Source organism: Lacerta agilis, chromosome 1 (assembly GCF_009819535.1).
Source record: "Lacerta agilis isolate rLacAgi1 chromosome 1, rLacAgi1.pri, whole genome shotgun sequence".
Lineage (NCBI taxonomy): Eukaryota > Metazoa > Chordata > Lepidosauria > Squamata > Lacertidae > Lacerta > Lacerta agilis.
Genome location: NC_046312.1, coordinates 120,889,802 through 120,902,890, shown reverse-complemented (window position 1 = coordinate 120,902,890; position 13,089 = coordinate 120,889,802).

Here is a 13,089-nt window from a genome sequence, read left to right as displayed (position 1 = left end):
GTTTCTTTTTTTTTTTTTCCTTTTTCCTTTTCTCCCCACCCTAAAAGAAAATGACTTTAATGGAAAGAATTGTTTGCGTTTGTCCTGAAAGCAAGGAAAGGGAAGGGGGAAGAGAGAACCAGTTGAGAACATCTTACAGTATTTATTATTCTGCAAAGGGTTTTATTCTGTTCTCCTACCTTAGCCCCTCTGTCCTTTGCGGTCATGCCTCCGATGTAAAAGAACTTCTACCCCCCCCCCCCGCAAGTGGGGAGATGCCCATGGTGGTCTCCTGGCTTGCTGGTGGGCTTCACAGAGGCATGAGGACAGTGTGCCAAACCTGCTAGGCCTTCCATCTGAGCTGGCTTTTAGGCTTTTATAACTAGGGACATGGGTGGCGCTGTGGGTTAAACCACGGAACCTAGGGCTTGCCGATCAGAAGGTCGGTGGTTCGAATCCCTGCGACGGGGTGAGCTCCCGTTGCTCGGTCCCAGCTCCTGCCAACTTAGCAGTTCGAAAGCACGTCAAAGCGCAAGTAGATAAATAGGTACCGCTCCGGCGGGAAGGTAAACAGCGTTTCCGTGCGCTGCTCTGGTTCGCCAGAAGCGGCTTAGTCATGCTGGACACATGACCCGGAAGCTGTACGCCGGCTCCCTCGGCCAGTAAAGCGAGATGAGCACCACAACCCCACAGTCGTCCGCGACTGGACCTAATGGTCAGGGGTCCCTTTACGTTTACCTTTAACTCAGTAGTTGGTGGGAGAGTCAGAGAAATCTCAAAAAATGGTTATATATTTGGTATTGTTATAACTTTTTGTTTGTGGAAACAAAAATTAGTTTAAAAAATAATAAATATGTTGTGTCTCCAACATTTATCTGGTGAAAACAGGGATGTCCTATACAACAACAACAACAACAACAACAACAACAACAGCAATTTTATTATTTATACCCCACCCATTTGACTGGGTTGCCCCCAACCACTTTGGGCGGCTTCCAACACATATTAAAACATAATAGCACTTTAAACATTAAAAAAAAACTTCCCTATGTAGGGCTGCTTTCAGATGTCTCCTAAAGGTTGCATAGATACTTATCTCCTCGGCTAGGGGGGTTGCATATCCTCCAACATTTCTCCAATGAAAATAGGGACGTCCTAAGGAAAAGCGGGACATTCCAGGATCAAATCAGAAACCGGGATGGCTTCTGTAATCTGGGATTGTCTCTAGAAAATAGGGACACTTTGAGGATTTGCTCCCAAGGGGTGGTGCCATCCCCTTTGGGAACCACTGGTCTACACTAACTCATAATGATTAGAACACTGATGGAATTGTGTGTGTGGGAGGGGGACTCTTAATTCCCCCATATTCCTGGATAGCTCAGTTGGTTGGAGCGTGGTGCTGATAATGCTAAGGTTGCAGGTTCAATCCCTGTATGGGACAGCTGCATCACAAAGGGTTGGAGTAGAGTGGATGGACCTCGGGGTCCCTTCCAACTCTGCGATTGTATGATTTTAGTCAGATCTGGTCCCATATTTTAGTCAGCTAAAATATGTCATAAAAAGGTGTTGTCTCTGGTCCATCTGAGTGCAGTCTTTGAATCCCCGTTTAACCCATCACTGTTCTCACTGCCAACAAGCACATGCATTTATGTTTTTTGTTTTTTAATATATTTTTCCTTTAATTTATTTATACTTTTGAAGTTTATAAATTTCATTAATTTTATACATTTCACAAATTTTACAATCATTTTGACATTTCAAATTTTGATTTCCTTCTCCCCTCTTTCTGCGGTTCCTTAAATTTGTTTTTAATATCTTCTGCATATCCAAAGTAACTTAATTTACTCATTTATTCATGTTCTTTAAATATAGATACTCTTATAAAACTGCAGGTTATTACAATAATCGTGGCAATGTTTTTATCTGTTTATAATTTATGTGTAAGTATTCAATAAGCCATTTCCTTTTTTTGTAAAAAAAAATTTTTATCTTGATTTCTTATTCTTCTGGTAAGATTCGCCATTTCTGCATATTCCATAATTTTTTTAAAATCCATTATTCCTTTGCTGTGACTTCTGCTTCTTTCCATTTTGGGGCGAGTAACATTCTTGCCGCTGCATACATGAATAAATTTCTATATGTTTTAGGTAGTTCTGTCCCTATAACTGCCCAAAGAAAAGCTTCTGGTTTTTTTTTTTTTTAAAAAAAAATCATTGTCATTTCATTATATATCATTTCATAAAATGTAATGATGCATTTATGTATTTAAAGCAGGGGATGGGGAACATTTTTATCAGACCAAAGGGCCACAATTTCCTTCTGGGCAGCCTTCCAAGGGCCATATGCCCCTGGCAGATCCTGGCTTGCCCACACACTACTTGGTACCTCCAGGGGCGTCTTACCCATAGAGGTCAGTGGCGTGGGGCGCTGGGGTGCCAAGTTCTGGAGGCCGCCAGGGAAGAGGCGGAAGCTGGATACGGCACCTCCTGGCATCAGGATACGGCACCTCCTGGAGCCTCCACCTGCCGTGGCCACCGCGGCACAAAGCGGCCAGCTGAGCCGGGAAGCGCCGTGTCCAGCCTCCGCCTCTTCCCCCCCGGAGGAGCCACCCTCCAGCCACTGCCCACTTTCTCCAGCCCCACCGGCAGCTCCATCCTCCCTAAAAAAAACTCTGGGAAATGGGGGGTGTCGGCGTTGGAGGGAGCTTTGCACCACGGCGCCGGATATGCTTAAGACGGCCCTGGGTACCTCTGTCCTCCATTGAGCCAAGTGAAAGGCATAGCCGGAGGTTGAGGACAGATTTCAGCCAAGCAAAAGCACTGAACGCGTGGCAGGGCCAGTGAGGTGTGTGTGCACGAGTGCGTATGCACGTGTGTGCTTGGAGAAACTGGCCATACAAGAAATGCACTTTGCATAAACTTAGAGGCACTTACTGCACTTGAAAACAATACTCAAAATAGGCTCCGGGATTACCGTATATACCCGAGTATAAGCCGACCTGAATATAAACCGAGGCACCTAATTTTCCTACAAAAACCTGGGAAAGCTTATTGACTCAAGTATAAGCCGGTTCACCTTTGCCGCTGTGGAGGAGGAGGAGGAACGAGCAGCCCAAAAGCAGCCCTTTGGGCTGCTCCTTCCTCTTCCTCCTTTGCCAAGTTTGCATTTATGCAAGCAGTTCAGGAATGGAACAAGCTGCCTGGGGAGAGTAAAGAACCGCCATTCTTGTACGCTTCTTAAGGAATGGTTGACTGGGGAGAGCGGGTGGCGGCACGAGCGGAGAGAAAGGGCTTCTTTCTCGCCGCCTCCCACCGCCCGCCTCACTCGAGTATAAGCCGAGGGCAGCTTTTTCAGCACAAAAAATGTGCTGAAAAACTAGGCTTATACTCAAGTATATACAGTAAGCCCAGAGGCACAAGAGCCCCCCTTGGCAGTCAGGGCCGGATTAAGGTTTGATGAAGCCCTAAACTACTGAAGGTAACGGGGCCCTTTATATGTCCAGCTGTCCTTTGTCAACAACAAATTGCCGCTGGTTTTTTTTTTTTTTTGAATATATGCTATATGACAATTTATGGACCTAATAGGTATCTAAAGCCATTTGCACATAACAAAATTTTAGGGAGCAGGCTAGCAGGCGGGGCTCATTACTTACATCAGAGGAGCCTACACAACACAAAACACTGTTGCTGGATGTAGGTTTTATTTTATTTGTTTTTTATCTTATATTTTGGAAATGTACATCCAAGTTTTTCCCCCCTTAAATTTTGAGTGGGGCCCTAAGCTTTAGCTTATTTAGCTTATACATAAATCCAGCACAGCTGGCAGTAGAACGAGTGATCTTTTCTCTAGATCTGCTGGGATGACTGCCCTTAAGTATTCAGTCAGTATGCAATCAGTCTTCCTCTATAAGATTTTCTCAGTCCCACGATGTGTACCATATGCAGTTTTATGTTTAGAGGGAGCTCAACATAAGGTGGAGTCTGTTGCCTGGGTAAGATTTCTCATATTCTGGCTAAACATCTGCCTTGACTCTGATAGAGACCCTCTCCTCCAAGTAATGTTATTGGACACCTTCCTCCCCATTGGGCTACAACACTTCAACAGGAAGGTTCAACAACTGGGGCTATCAGTGGAATTCCTGCGCACAATGTCCTTACTATCTGCCAAGGCCACAATAAAAACTAGGTTGTGGGACATTGAGCGCCAAGAACTCATAGAGGCAGCAGGCAAAACATGTTCCCCTCTTTATTTTCATCTTCCGTGGGCACACGAAACAAATTGTAATTATCTTGATTTTCTACTGAACCCCCCAGAAAGAAGGGCCTTTTCGTTGGCCAGGTTCAATGTAAATCCATCGAACCTCTTATGGGGAAGGTTCTCAGGCAGGGTGGAGGGTGAGAGGATTTGTCCATGCGATGACGACCAGGTGGAAAGCCTTGTTCATATGGTTTTTCACTGCAAACTTTACGACGATCTCCGCCAGCAATTCCTGGACCAGCTCTGTATCCCTAGAAGGAGACCAGAGCGGGAAGTCTTACGTTTCCTATTAACAGGGACTGACCAGGAGCTTACCAAATTGGTAGCTCAATACCTGCATTTGCTCTTTTCTCGTCGTAATATTCTGCAGTCGTCTGAGTTATCAGGAGTCCCAGAGATGTGAGCATGGACAGTGGAGTCTTGTCTCTTTCTCTTCTAATATAGTTTGTCCCACTGTGAAAGTATTATTTCGCTACTGTTTTGTATGTATGTTTGTTTGTTTGATGCCAATAAAAGGTTGATGATGATGATGACTGCCCTTAACAACTGTACATGGCTAACTTTTCTGTGCATGAGCACTCTCCCTGCTCGTTGCTGGGCAGTAGGCCAGAAACGGGGTTTCTCCCCCCTTGTTGCAGTGAGATGGCAACTCCACTCGTCCACAAAGAAAATAGATCCATGTATGTGGAGCCAGGCAGGCCTGTGCCTCCCTCCCTGTGGCTAGTTTCAGGTGGAAGGAAGACCCCTCTGGTCTTCTCACATGGCAGCTATTGGCATATGCAAATGTTATGCAAATCTCTGTCCTGTTCCGGCAGCTGACGGCTACAGCGTCCTGCCCTCCATTCTCCTGACTGCCACCTCCCTTCCTGGCTGGGTAATTTCAGAGGCGAGTCTGAGGACCAAACAAGACGTGATGTGGGAAAGATGTGAATGGCGCCTTCCATCGAGAGCCAGCGTGGTGTAGTGGTTAAGAGCGGTAGACTTGTAATCTGGTGAACCGGGTTCGCGTCTCCGCTCCTCCACATGCAGCTGCCGGGTGACCTTGGGCTAGTCACACTTCTCTGAAGTCTCTCAGCCCCACTCACCTCACAGAGTGTTTGTTGTGGGGGAGGAAAGGAAAGGAGAATGTTAGCTGCTTTGAGACTCCTTTGGGTAGTGATAAAGCGGGGTATCAAATCCAAACTCTTCTTCCGGTGCCTTTTCCCCCCCGTTGTAGAAAACAGCCACTAGGGCAGAGTTTCCCCAAACTTGGCTCTCCAGCTGTTTTCGGACTGCAATGCCCACCATCCTTGAACACTGGTCTTGCCAGTGATGATTGTAAAGGTGCTTTGGTGATCGTAAGGGTTGTGTCAAAGCACCTCCAGGAAGCTGTGCCCTGCAGCCACAAGAAGAAGAAGCAGCGATGAAGGATGAAGTAGCGACATAGGAGCCAAATCCTAGGAGCTGTGGGGGCTTTGCCTCCCCAATAAAATATTTGAGGAGACTGGGCCCCCACAAAGTTGATGGGCATTGCCATTCAGATGGTGTGTGTGCAATGCATCATGTGATTGATTGTGCGAGGCGGGCTTACCTGGGCCCCCACAATATTTTATTCAAGTTGGCACCCTTGGGAAGTGGCAAAGATGCAGAGGGGATGAGCGAGTTGTGGGGTGGGCAAGCGGGGAGGGGGTTTCTGGTGTGTACTGACACGTATTTTTATTTTTTAAAACCCCCACGGTATATCTATATCTATCTATCTATCTATCTATCTATCTATCTATCGATCTATCGATCTATCGATCTATCTATCACATGGGTAGGCAAACTACTGCAAGGCCGGGGCCGGATCTGGCCCAATCGCCTTCTAAATCCGGCCCGCAGACCGTCCGGGAATCAGCGTGTTTTTACATGAGTAGAATGTGTCCTTTTATTTAAAATGCATCTCTGGGTTATTTGTGGGGCATTGGAATTTGCTCATTTCCCTCCCTTCAAAATATAGTCTGGCCCCCACATGAGGGACAGTGGACCGGCCCCCAGCTAAAAAAGTTTGCTGACCCCTGATCTATCTATCTATCTATCTATCTATCTATCTATCTATCTATCTATCTATCTATCATTTTTCTATTTATGCTATCAAGATGAGTACCAATAAATGCAACTTTTTTTTTCTTCTTTTCCAGATAGGTTTGGAGGATCATTATCCAGCCAAAGTTCAGTAGAGGACATTAGCCTCCCAGGCCCACAGGATAATCTGCTTTTTTTGTTTTGTTTTGTTTTGTTTTGGTGCTTCCAAGGGCTTCGTCACCTTTCCTGCATAGTGAGAGAAGAAGGAACACTTTTTCTTGTTTTTCTTTTTAAGACGGCACCTGCCAGCTGCATTTTTGTATGTTATTAAAATAATTAACAATTAAAAAAAAAAAAAAACCCTGCTGCTAGATTCATTGTGGGCCCACCTGCTTAAATCAGTTGAAAGCTTTTTTTTTTTTTAATTGGCTGATCTCGCTGAATAATCTGCAAAACTGTTGCAGCCCCAGCAGTTAGGTGCCTAATTTGTGGAAGCAAAGTTTGAAGACCTCCCTGTAAATCTTCTAACACTCTTGGCACATGTCTCTGCTTGGTGGGAGAGCTGCAATGGCATGCATATGACGGCTGTGTGGAAAGCTGTTCTGCAGGTTCTGTCAGCTTTCCGCATAGGAATCTGGTTCTGGGTGGGATTTGCTTTTTGACACGTGTGCTTCACAGTTGCCCTCGGGTGGGGGATGGGTGGGAAAGATCAATTCCTTTGAGCGATTTCCCCTTCAGAGGCTTGGCGGATAAATTTCCCTTCACGTTTCCCCTGTAACCATAGTTGCTATCAGGGAACAGAAAGAATCCTCTTTCCTTCTCAAGCCAAAGCAGTTAGTCACCAAAGGGCTGTGTTTCAGTGAAGGGAACAGTCTTTTCTTTGCTACTCTCTCCTCTTAATTGTGACATAGTTAAAAGTAAAGTGACCCCTGACCATTAGGTCCAGTCATGGATGACTCTGGGGTTGCGGCGCTCATCTCGCTTTACTGGCCGAGGGAGCCGACGTACAGCTTCCGGGTCATGTGGCCAGCATGACTAAGTCGCTTCTGGTGAACCAGAGCAGCGCACAGAAATGCCATTCACCTTCCCTCTGGAGCGGTACCTATTTATCTACTTGCACTTTGACGTGCTTTTGAACTGCTAGGTGGGCAGGAGCTGGGACTGAGCAACGGGAGCTCACCCCATCGCGGGGATTTGAACCGCCGACCTTCTGATCATCAAGCCCTAGGCTCTGTGGTTCAACCCACAGCACCACCTATGACATACTCATCTTAAAAAAGATAGGGAGCTGGTAGATACTGTGAATTGAGCCTTGAGCCTTCTGCCACTGAGCTTGTGATCCTTCCTCAAAGGTATCTTATGTTTGATAGACCTTTAGGTTGGGGATATACAGGTAGGACATCTGTGGCCCTCTAGGTGTGGTCAGACTGCAGCCTTCATAATCCTTGGCCCTTGGCTCTGTTTCCTGAGGCTGATGGGAGTTGGAGTCCCTCAACATCTCAAGCGCAACAGGGTCTCCCATCCCTGCTTTGGATATTTGAAGAGTTTGATCCCGTCCCTCCTCTGAACTCATTCCTCCTCTGAACCAATGTTCTTCTGAACATTCAGTGATAGGTTACAATAACCTGAGACTGAATCCTGACAGGATGGGGGAATTGTGGGTAGGTGGATCTGGTGTCCAGGAATTGGTGAGCAGCAGGCAGAGTCCTCATTGCAAGGCATGTGATCTCTTCAGAAAAAGCTGAACAACTCTGGCTCCCCCCCAAAAAAATATGAAATAAAGTCAAACCATTTTTCCAGGCAAATAATAATAATTTCAATATGGGGGGTGGGTGACAAGAAATTTTCTGCACCGGGTACCACCTGACCTTGCTACGCCACTGAGAGCAGGGCTGCTCTTTCTGAGATTCCTGCATTGCAAGGGGTTGGACTAGATGACCCTATGGGGGAACCCTTCCAACTCTGCAGTTCTATGAGTCTGAGCAGGGACAATTCTCCACCTCACCCTCTGTTCCCCTTCCCACTGTCCTTACGGGTGTTTGAGCAGGATCTGTGCATCTGGCCTTCCCAGGAACTCTACTCTCAACATATAATTATAAACAAATCGCTGCACTGCAGATTCAAGCTTCAGACTTTGCCCTTTGAAAAGGTGAGCTTTCAGAAAACCCCTGTCATGGCTAGCAGCATTGGAAAATAGAGGCCTTGGCTTTTCAGCATTTGTTCCTCTCTGCTCGTTCCCCGGCACACCTCCTAAAAACTGAGCCAAATTGCTTTAGTTTTTTCGCCGCCTTGTTATTTTCATGTGCTCATTAGAGAAGAGCCATTAGAGTGTGTGAGAACAGAATGTCTCCCGAGCGGCTGAGGGGAAGTGAAGGCCAAATATTGGACCCGTTTCAAGCTCCGAAACAATACCACCGTCCGACCGGAGAGCTGTGTATGTGAGTTTGGCCAAGGGGGAGAGGAGGTCAGAAGAGAGAGAGAGAAAAAAACGTTGCCTCGGAAGATTCCGAACCTTTCTCCAAGCCCTGCAGTCCTTGGCAGGACTCCTGCTGATCTCCTGCCATCTCCCTCGATGACCTGAGGAAAGCAGAGAGAACGTCAGGGCTGCATGTCGTTCTGCATGTCAGTCACAGGTCTGCAGGAGGGAGGAGTGCCACGACCGCCATCGCCCAACCAGGGCTGTAAGCAGGGGATGTTGGTCCGCTGGGGCAAATGAGGCCACTGCCTCACCACCAACTTCAGTCTCCCCACTCAGCAAGTCCCCACCTTCCTATTTGCACCCAGTCCAGGGTGTGGGCCTGCCTGTCAGCTTCCTCTTCCTCCTTAGCTTAGTGATACCCTCTACACCAGTGTGGTGTAGTGGTTAAGAGTGGTAGATTCATAATCTGGGGAACCGGGTTTGTGTCTTCGCTCCTCCACATGCAGCTGCTGGGTGACCTTGGGCTAGTCACACTTCTCTGAAGTCTCTCAGCCCCACTCACCTCACAGAGTGTTTGTTGTGGGGGAGGAAGGGAAAGGAGAATGTGAGCCGCTTTGAGACTCCTTCGGGTAGTGATAAAGCAGGTTATCAAATCCAAACTCCCTCCTCCTCCTCCTCCTCCTCCTCCTCCTCCTCCTCCTCCTCCTCTTCTTCTTCTTCTTCTTCTTCTTCTTCTTCTTCTTCTTCTTCTTCTTCTTCTTCCTTACGAACACTTTGGGTAACGAGCTTCAGGTAAGTCGTTGCTCCTGTCCTGGTTGTGAACTTTGCCCCAGGATGCGAGCTGAATTCGCTCACGTGAGGCACCCCATTAGGATAAGAAGAAGAAGAAGAGTTTGGATTTGATATCCCGCTTTATCACTACCCGAAGGAGTCTCAAAGCGGCTAACATTCTCCTTTCCCTTCATCCCCTACAGCAAACACTCTGTGAGGTGAGTGGGGCTGAGAGACTTCAGAGAAGTGTGACTAGCCCAAGGTCACCCAGTAGCTGCATGTGGAGGAGTGGAGACGCGAACCCGGTTCCCCAGATAACGAGTCTACCGCTCTTAACCACTACACCACACTGGCTTCATGGTTAAGAACGGTTTCATGTTAAGAACGGACTGCCAGAATGAATTAAGTTCGTAACTGGAGGTACCACTGTAGTGTCATCAGTATACATGGTTCTTAACAGACTAACATTTTTTATAAAAAAAATCCAGCTTCCTTATTCCATAGAATTTACAACTTACATTTTTAACAGTGGATAAATCAGCAAAGGGACAAAAGAAATGGCCTGTAAATTTTTTAATGTGCATATTGAGTAATGTGATAAGACTCCAGAAGAAGTGGACAGCCGGGCTGCCTGCAAAGTTACATTGCTTCTGTGTTTTTTTAAAGGCTGCATTCACACAGAAGTTTATTCCATTTCCCTTACATTCCCCCCCATTGTTGATTTCCACATTATATCTGAGCTTTCACACGATGTGAAAAGCCACTTCTGTGAAATTAATGGAATATAAGTGCATGTTTAGTGCTCGCTTCCATGTTATTTGGCTCCAGGGAAGAAAAGCATGCTTGCAGCTCCCTGAACTGGAAAATCGTGGGAGTAAAGTGACAAAATTCAGGATGGCATTCCACCAGACAGTTCTTTCCTGCTGTTTTCATTGGGCATCAGGAAGGTGGGGGCAGTGGTAATGTCTGATGACACATGCCCACACCACACCCACTGGTAGGAATGAAATTTAGCGCAACACGGTGGTATGTCGATCACAAAGCAACCGTTGCACAGCACAGCACAAACTGCAGTGTGAAAGGAACATTCGAAAACTAATGCAATATTTTCCACGTGTCTGAATGCACCCTTAGCTGCCTGCCACTGTCGCGGGCCCTTCCACCCTGTACAGCCACCCCCGGACGTTTCACGGTCTATGAGTGCTGCACCAACGACAAACGGTCCCCAGCTGCAACCCACCAGACTGCTAGCTGGAACCTGCTTGCTTCATATACCACCAACGAGGATAACGTGAACAAATAAGTTGTTTATTGAGTACAAAAGCTTGTGGTTGCTGATAAATAAAAGGTTGTTCAATAAGCTTATAACAGTTGTCCTATACCGGCCTATTACCTCTAAATGATACCGGCCTATTACCTCTAACAGTTAACTAAATACCAATAACAACACGTTTCACAATCTGTTTATTCTCTCTGCTAACTTCCACCTCAGACTCTTAAACTCCCAGCTCTCACTCCTGACTCACGCTGCTCAACTCTCCTTCTAACTCTCCACACTTCTAACTCCCCACACTTCTAACTCCCACACTTCTCTCTCCACTGACCACTGGGAGGGGTGTTTTATACCCAGGCTGAGCCCGCCCCTGAGGGTTCTAACTGTCAGAAAAATTAACCCCTACCTGGCATTGGGCTAGTTCTCCACAGCCACCACCAGCTTAATCCAAAATTACTGCTTTCAGCTATGAATGTCAGATTTCTGTTTCGATGTGGCTTGCATTGCTTGGATGACCAGTTGCACATCAATGTCTTCTGCCACACCATTAATGAGAAGCCCATGCAGAAGCCTGGGTGGGCAGCCACCCCCTGTATAATGTCAGAACCTCTAAGTGTCCCTATTTTCCAGGGACAGTCCTGTGGGAATGTTCAGGGAGGCAGGAGATTATATATTGCTTATCAATATCCTTCCTAACTTCTGCTAGCAAGTTCCTTTACTTAGCAGAGTTTTACATTCCCCTTTTAAACACACAGCAGGTAGCTTGTTGCAGGCTTGTGTAAGCCTCTCACTATTAGGTTGCTGGTAAGATCCCTTATATCCCTCTTAAAAGCATAAACACGCCACAATCTTATTTAAAGTCAATAAAAGAACTTTACTCACATCCATCAGTTCACAGTTGGATCCCTGAAGGCAGACTTTGTTACAAAGTATATACATGTGGAACTATCCCATATGGGGATAATCCCAGTGTCCTCTGTTGGCTGGGAGCAAACAGAGCATCTCTAGCTAAAAGCTGCTTCAGTGAGAGAAGAAGTCAAAAAGAGAGAGTGTGCTGCATGCCTTGTGCTTTTGTTACCTGAACAGGTAAGGTCAGGCCCACCTCTAGTCACATGCAAAGGGAGTATGTCCCAGCTCAGGAGGAAACAGGAAGTTCCGACTGGCTGGACCAAACATTCCCTTGCATGTCCACTCTAGGAAAACAAGGAATGTTGTATTTGACTGCTGCTTATGTATCACATCCCACAAGTCCTGCATTTATAGAAGTCGTCCCAGTTTCTGATTTGATCCCAGAATGTCCTGCTTTTCCTTAGGACGTTTCATAGGGAAAATGTTGAAGGATGTGGAGTTATATGATTAATAATGACAAGAACACATCCCTATTTTCTTCAGAGAAATGTTGGAGTATATGAAATTTGTAACACAACTGTGGATCCCCAACAACATCCAGAACTGGAAGCCGGACCTTTCTTACTTGATCCAGCGCCCTTCATATCAGTTCATCTCCTTCCCTCTCTGAAGATGATAAATATATTTCCCCTACGTTACCTTCCTCAAGAGTGCTGTGCTTAAAACAATAATGGTCGTAACAATCAAGGTTCAGCATAATGGGAATTAAATTGTTTGGGCCTCTCTCCAAGATGGGGGCGTCATCCTTCCTAGAAGACCAGCCCTGGAAAGTGTGAATTGTTATGAAATCTGGAGTCATTTCCCTTGCTTTCTAAATAGTGATACATGGAGGGGATGTCTCCCCACCCCCATGCAGCCGTGTACACGTCTTATTGCTCATCGAAAGGGCAGTGTTATCGCAGTTGCAAGGGAGTAAGTACCATTGAATACTGTGAGATATATGTGCAATGTACAGTGGTACCTCTGGATGCGAACGGGATCCGTTCCGGAGCCCCGTTCGCATCATGAGCAGAACGCATCATGAAGCGTCGCATCTGTGCATGTGCGAGATGCATGTGTCTGCACATGCGTGAACTGGGCAACCCAGTAAGATGTGTGGGGTATAAATAGTAAAGTTATTATTATGGAATGGGACATCCCTATTTTCATTGGAGAAATGTTGGAGGGAATGGAATTCCTGGTGCCACAGTGCTCGAAAAAACACATGCTTGCGTCAGAGCATGCTTTAGTGCATGGGGATGTGGCACCATCAACAGCTCTTCATCCACAGATCTAAAGGAGCGAGGAAAGATGTAGAGGTCAGCTGGCTTTTGAAACAGCTTTTGAAACAGCAGTAGCAAAATCTCAAATCTAGCTCCTGAGAAAATGGACAGCCAGGGAGTGCACCACTTTCAACAGGGGATACATGCGCCATGCACAGTGAGCTCAGTCAGCCTCA